Source organism: Argentina silus (genome assembly GCF_951799395.1).
Source record: "Argentina silus genome assembly, chromosome: 8".
NCBI classification, from domain to species: domain Eukaryota; kingdom Metazoa; phylum Chordata; class Actinopteri; order Argentiniformes; family Argentinidae; genus Argentina; species Argentina silus.
Genome location: NC_139662.1, coordinates 20,596,320 through 20,604,505, shown reverse-complemented (window position 1 = coordinate 20,604,505; position 8,186 = coordinate 20,596,320).

Here is an 8,186-nt window from a genome sequence, read left to right as displayed (position 1 = left end):
GTGAGTAAAGTCATTTAGTTTGCTAACCCTAACCCTAACCCTAACCCTAACCCCTAACCCTAACCCTAACCCTAACCCCTAACCCTAACCCTAACCCCTAACCCTAACCCTAACCCTAACCCTAACCCTAACCCCTAACCCCTAACCCTATCCCTAACCCTAACCCTAACCCTAACCCTAACCCTAACCCTATCTCTCCCTTGTGCACACGTTGTATTCAATGAATGAAAAACACTGGTGATCTAATCTCATCTCTTGACTCCACACATCACACATGAATCAGAGAATTTTAACAAAACACACACACACACACACACACACACACACACACACACACACACACACACATCATTTACTATCTCTCTTTCACATACTCACCATTCACAAACACTTGTTATTCTGATTATCAGTTACCATCATTAAGGCTTTGAAGGGCTTCCACTGTTGATCCCAGATTCATCACCAACGTCTTCTGTTCAGCCACCTGATTCTCTGTGACATTCAACCTCACGGCAAGATCTCCTAGTTCCATCGATTGTGCTGAAATGTATTTATTTTAATGTATTTTAAATGTTTTTTTTTTGCTTCCTGCACTGTCCATGTCTCCCCCTCCCTCATCCTGAATGTCCTCTTACCTGTCTGTTCTCTCTCAAGGTCCTCCACGTGGCCCTCACTGCCTGCCAACCTGGCTTCCACAGCGCTCACCTTGAACCAGGTGATTTCCAGTTTGACAGCTTGAACTGAAATGACAGACTGTAGAATGCATCAAGCTTATAATAATAATAATAATAATAATAATAATAATAATAATAATAATGATAATGATAATGATAATGATAATGATAATGACAATGACAATGATAATGATAATAACAATAATAATAATAATAATAATAATAATGGATTGGGTTTATAAAGTGCATTTGTTGAACCCAATGCGCTGTACAACAACCAGACAAATAAAAAAATAAAAAAACTATTAATATTAATAAAAAAAGAATCTCTTAGAAATATCATCTCTCTCCAAACTCTAAGAGGGTTTAAAGTCGAAGTCAAACATCATAAGTTTATTCTATTGCATCTCTATGCAATATTACGTCAGAGGCAGCAGTAGTTATTTGATTTCCATTGTTTACCTGCATTCTCCGTCTGCAGCTCCTCCACATGGCTTTCAGCAGCTGTCACCCTGGCCTCCATGATTGTAAGCTCAACTGCTTGGGCTAAAATGATATGGTATTGACTTGCTGTTACTAGCGTTATGGATAAATCCTAATTTAACGATGATTGTCTCTATTTTCTCATGTCACCTGCATTCTCCGTCTGCAGCTCCTCCACATGGCTTTCAGCATCTGTCACCCTGGCCTCCATGATTGTAAGCTCAACTGCTTGGGCTAAAATGATAAGGTATTGACTTACTGTTACTAGCGTTATGGATAAATCCTAATTTAACGATGATTGTCTCTATTTTCTCATGTCACCTGCATTCTCCGTCTGCAGCTCCTCCACATGGCTTTCAGCATCTGTCACCCTGGCCTCCATGATTGTAAGCTCAACTGCTTGGGCTAAAATGATAAGATATTAACTTGCTGTTACTAGCGTTATGGATAAATCCTAATTTAACGATGATTGTCTCTATTTTCTCATGTCACCTGCATTCTCCGTCTGCAGCTCCTCCACATGGCTTTCAGCATCTGTCACCCTGGCCTCCATGATTGTAAGCTCAACTGCTTGGGCTAAAATGATAAGGTATTGACTTACTGTTACTTGCGTTATGGATAAATCCTAATTTAACGATGATTGTCTCTATTTTCTCATGTCACCTGCATTCTCCGTCTGCAGCTCCTCCACATGGCTTTCAGCAGCTGTCACCCTGGCCGCCATTTGTCTGAGCTCGACCCTCTGCTCCACCACCATGTCTCTCAGTGCCCTCAGCTCCGCCCAGACCTCTGTCTGTTCTGTTAGCCCGGCACCAGCATCGCCTTCGGCCTCAGTTCTGGGCCTCTCAATCTGCACCGCATCCACCCTACTCTCACCTTTTACATAGGGAGCCTGAGGAATGACATCATTGGTACTGTACTGAACTTGTGCCCCAGACAGACAGCAGAGCAGCAACACTGGCAGAGGTGAGACGGTCGTCATCTTCTTCTAACAGGCAGCTTCCACTCTTGGTGGCTTCACACTCTTATATATCATCTGTCGCTTGGTGAAAATACAGCAGGCCTATAATTGGCTAAAACTGCCTTCATGCTGAGGTTGTGGGATAACGTGCACCTGTTAAGGAATGCTCTTCAAGGGGGGGAAAGAGAGAGAGAGAGAGAGATTGGGGGGTGCTTTGTAGCATAGCAGACTAATGCGCATACCACATAATCGCAAGGTTCCTGGTTCGATTCCGACCCTCGACACGTCTTGCATGTCACCCCTCCTCTCTCTCCCACCCTTCCTGTCAATCTCTATCCCAATAAAGCAGAAATGCCCTAAAAACATATTTAAACAAACAAAAAAAAGAGATAGAGATCGGGGGGAGGGGGGATTTGTGAAAGTAAAGTGTGTGGTTCAGCTGTAGTCACTCCCTCCATTCCCAGGCCAATGTCACTGTTAGACCTTCCAGCCAGAATATTCTGCTGACAGTGAGGTAAGGGGTTGTTTGTTTCTCCACCTCGATTATCAGCCCCTACATACTGTATAGTATATCACTACAGCATGTTCAAATGTAGAAGAAACACAAGCGGCACACCCAGTAAGCACAACATACACTATTGTAGCACATTGCTTAATATACAGTACGCTGTCTATCCTTACAAAGTCAGTCTTGATGTGTAGGCGTCATGTCATAAGCATTTAACAGAAATCATAAGTCTTCTAATTCCATCTAAGTCTTCAGGCTTCCATGTGTTGTTCTTGACTCATGCCAGGCTGGCGAGGTTGTGACAGGCCTCAGAACAGACCTTCCATCTTACCTACGCACTGATCGGGGTCTCCACAAGCTCCGTCTCTCAGGTTGAAAAATCGTTGACTGTCACGTTTTTTGTTTTCTAAACTGAGGTCTCAACGTTTTTGTGTGTGTGTGTGTGTGTGTGTGTAGACGGGCGCCTGTATAGTTCCTTAGGCTATTAGTGAGATAGGATAATGTGAAGAGGTAGGGAAATTTCCCTCTCAAACAAGACCATTATCTGGGCGTGTTGTATGTGAATCATAAGAGTGAGCATCAGTGACAAGTTATACAATTAGACAGAAATAACAACGAACCAGCCTGTCTTTAGAATAATACTTCCTCAAGCGTATCACATAAAATGGTGGCAGTGAATGACAAGATTTATGCTGATTGCTATTTGTGCTTATGAATAAGGCTATTGAATAACCTGTCAGTCAGAGAACAGAGCAGTGCTCATTGCAACGGTACATTAGGATTTACTGCGGATAAACACAGAGGCGTCGATCGCTCACACACACACAGCAGTAAACTCTCGAATAGCAGAGAGGAGTGCACAAACCACTGGGAATTTTACGTGTTTACGTGTGCCTGTAATGTCTGCTAATGAATCTGACTCAGGTGTGATGAGCTGCACGGCGGCCATTTTACCCACATCTCGAGATAGAACAGAGAGAATCTTTCTAGAAAGAGGCGTTTGCAGAACTCAGTGTTCACTCACTCCCATAAATTGAACATTTTGTCAAGTGTCATAAAAAAAGGCATGGCTTTAGGGGTAAACATAAACAAATCCACACATCCCATAGCCGTGTAGATCTTTGGAAGGAGTACACAGGGTTTCATCTTGGAGCCAGAGGGGAAGAGATGAAGAGAGTCATCGTTAGGCTGCGGTCACCCTGGTATGCAGACAGTCATGAAAGCACCACTGTACCTGTTGCATCTTGCAAATTAACATTCTGAAATGCGAAATTTTCACCAGTTAGCTGGAAGAAGGATTGTTTCGCCTAATTTACTGAACATGGAATATTATGTGTCGATGTGTGTGTTAAGTCTGTAGCCACAGTATCACTCTGCTTAATGATCAGACGATGTACAGTACTGTACAGTGTGTGTTATCATCATCATCATCATCATCATCATCATCATCATCAACATCATAATCATCATTGTTATGTTTTATGTGGAGAATTAATGAGTGTGTCAATCTATAAATATAGCAGTTGAATGTTCATGTTCAACCTCATGATACCACAGCATAAATTACACTCTAAATGTACCCACCAAAGTTTTCCCATGAACAATTGCAACGTTCATGAGGGGTTTATTTGATTGATGTGTTTGGTTGAATTATCGTAGTGTTCTATATTGCTAAATGTTTCTCCCTTTGCAAGAGAGGACATGAATTCCATACCACTCCCAATTCTATATCAACATGTATGTAACTGAATCTATACCGAAAATGCTGATCATATCAGCACTACTAAGACAACTCATCTGAAGTAATCTGCTATTGTCTGTAAATAATTTGTAAATATGTCAATTGTGAGGGGTCAATACAGTGCATTTGAAGAGCAGAAAACAACATTCGTGGCGTAAAAAGTCTAACATGCCACAGATGCCACTGGAATTGCACACTGTCAAAATGGCAGTTAACGAGGAAACTCATCATATCCAGCTGGCCTCCCATTGGTCAGAGGTCCTGTTGCCAAGGTGGTGACCTGTGATCCTCCAGTAAATCTTCCCACCCGGGGAGCAGTGGAGAGGAATTCCCCCAGGTCAGGCCCCTCTGGTGAGGCTGAGCCCATCTCTGTGGAGCCCTGGGGTGGATTCCAATTCACTGACCTGGCTACCTTTCCTCTGGCCTTGTTCACTCCCCCTCACTGATTCGATAGAGATGTATGCAGTACGGCCAGACCAGAACCTGATCTACTAGAAGGGTTGGTAGAGCTACAGATTCACCATCATTCTTATTAGATGTAGTCCTGTCCTTTCCTATCCGAAAGGAGAGTCAACAAGGACAGAGGGAAGGGAGTAAGTTATTGGATTGGAATCCAACCAAGGAATAGCACACAGGAGCCTCAGTGTGACAGGCACTCTCACATACCTTCTCTCACTCTCCTCTCAGGCAAATTCCTCTCTCTCTCTCTCTCTCTCTCTCTCTCTCCCTCTCTCTCTCTCTCTCTCTCTCTCTCTCTCTCTCTCCCTCTCTCTCTCTCTCTCTCTCCCCCTCCCTCTCTCTCTCTCTCTCTCTCGTTCCTTTCCCATCTGCCCCAGGACCAGACATTATCTCTGTATCAGCTCTTAAAGGGACACTTACATCCTATTTTCTACAAGAGGCTCCATGAATCTGAATGTTGTTTCTCATTGTGTGTCGTAAATACATGTACTGTATCTGTTAATTGGCTAAATGATTTCTACAGTGACATTCTAGGTCACAGTACAGTATACTGTGTTATCAACTTGTTGAAGGCCTATCCAGAGGGTGGTCTCATTTCCGGCATTTTCTCCCAGGTATCTCTCTCTCCTCCCCTTTTTGTCACCCAATTTTGTGGACAATTATGTTGCATTTAGGTGCTGTAGTTTTGTCTGACCTTTTGACAGAGCCAATTGCATGGCTGTGAGATGACACACAGCAGTGCCTCCCAGGCTGAGTGCTGTTGGTCGTCTCCTCCACATTTCCTGAGGTGATTATGGTGTTGTGACAATCATTACCCTCACATCCTGTCAATATGAAGATATCCCACACTGGAAAGATAAATGGATTATGTCGCCATACAAATATTTCTGATAGTTATCTTTAAACAATGAACTGTGGGGTTTTGATCCAGTACAGGGCAATGAACTGAAGAGGGAACCAAGCAATGGAGTGTGTTGGAATACAGATAGATAGCTTCTGTCTCCTGTAATGATGCATACTCCCTCCTGCTTCAGGCAGCAAGGGAAGAGAGAGAGCTAGCATGTGCTACTGACAGCCAGAGGAGAGAGGAGAAAGGAGAGAGGAGAAAGGAGAGAGAAGAGAGGAGAGAGGAGAGAGGAGAGAGGAGAGAGAAGAGAGGAGAGAGGCGAGAGGAGAGAGGAGAGAGGAGAAAGGAGAGAGGAGAGAGGAGGGAGAGCTAGCATGTGCTACTGACAGCCAGAGGAGAGAGGAGAGAGGAGAGAGGAGAAAGGAGAGAGGAGAGAGGAGAGAGGAGAGAGAGCTAGCCTGTGCTACTGACAGCCAGGGGAGAGAGGAGAGAGGAGAGAGGAGAGAGGAGAGAGGAGAGAAAGCTAGCCTGTGCTACTGACAGCCAGAGGAGAGAGGAGAGAGGAGAGAGGAGAGAGGAGGGAGGAGGGAGGAGGGAGGAGGGAGGAGAGAGAGCTAGCCTGTGCTACTGACAGCCAGGGGAGAGAGGAGAGAGGAGGGAGAGCTAGCCTGTGCTAAAGGCAGGGAAGAGAGAGCACTAGCCTGTGCTTGTCTGGAGCTGAGAATGCCCATTAACTCTCTTTCCGCCTCAGGTGATGACCACCTGAGCTATCAAAGACAACTGTGTCTGCAACACCCCACCTCCCCATCACATCACCCCCCAATTCCCCTGCTCCCCTCTCCAGACCATCCCACCCCCTCACAAACTTCATATAGTTACAGTGATCAACTGTACGTTATACAGTGCCGGTGAACGAGCTCATAGTACAATCTAGCTGCTGGCCTGGACCTAAGAAACTATTGTAGGTTAGCTGTGACACAGTACTTCTGTCCGTGCATACTAGGTTAGGGTTAGGGTTAGGGTTAGGGTTAGGGTTAGGGTTAGAGTTAGGGTTAGGGTTAGAGTTAGGGTTAGAGTTAGGGTTAGGGTTAGGGTTAGGGTTAGGATTAGAGTTAGAGTTAGGGTTAAGGTTAGGGTTAGAGTTAGGGTTAGGGTTAGGGTTAGGGTTAGGGTTAGAGTTAGGGTTAGGGTTAGGGTTAGGGCTATAATACGCTATCTACCTCCTGCCTATCTATTCAGTTTTAAGAGAGACTTCTCTACGCTAATTAGCAAGGATCTGTGCTCATCATCGTGTCAGGGCAGGGACAGTGATTGGGCAAGGAATGCACACGTGCTTACATTATGTAAGGGTGAGATCAGCATTTTCATTGGAATGTCGGACTGCCTCATTATGAATTAGATGCAGATTTGGTTATGAAAGCTTTTTTTCTCCAAGCATCTCACAGGTACAGATACATGTAAAATGCAATTTCTTCAATAGATTATGTGTGTAAGCATGTAAGCAAGACATTCATAGGACAAAACAAGACACTTCAGAGTGCTTAGCGACACCATAATAATAATAGTAACATCAGCCCTATACATCTCAGATTTTCCCTTTCCCTTTTGTCTGAGATGTTTCATAACTTCCTGTGAGTGTCCTTTAAAACCATAATAGACCTCATATCTTCCCCTTCTCTGGGATGTGTGATTCACTGAGTCCCTGAAACACAACACAACACAATCTAGAGGAGCAGATACAGCTAATGAGGGAAAAGGAACCTGGATCAAGGCCAGAGGACTCGTACCGTACATGATGGGACGGCACCTCAATGGCAGGATGTGTTTGGAGCCTGACTCTCTGCGCGTGGAGGGGAGAGCCGCCCAATGCACCCATACTGTAGCCTACTGTAAGGTTTGTCTGAGGCTATAACCTTAGACCGCTTTTTGTTTCAATTTAGACAGAGAGAGAGAATAGAGATAATGTAATTAGGGTTATTATGTGGGCATAGTTATTTAAGTGGATGTTGATATTTACCACTAGCTTTTGTTTCTGGGATCAGCGCCACACAAGTGCACTCTGTTCACCTGTTTCAGGCTCTACAGCTTGACCCCCGACGGTACGAAAGACAAGGGTTAGCTTTGAGCTGGATTTGTACTTGCTATCACGATTTACCCTCTGAGGCAAGCTAAGGACTCTGGACTAAAATTAGACAAGCAAGAGTGGAAAACAAAATGTCATTTTGATTCTTTTCTTGTCATGACCTTTGGCAATATAACTCATTCTACTGAACAGATAGTTGGCACAGAGCACTGTTTGGATGTGCAAGAGACATCAATACAGTTGTCAGGGACCCACTCACACCCTTTCCGATGTTTACAATGGTGAGGGAGGTCCCCAGAGCCCAGGGCTAACGAAGGAGATGACCTTAGCTCAGACTACAGCTAATAAAAAAGAGGGCTATCTTTCTATCTTCTTTTGCGGTCTCCATTTTATAACATTATAATCCAGTCATATTCGTCCTACTTTCCAG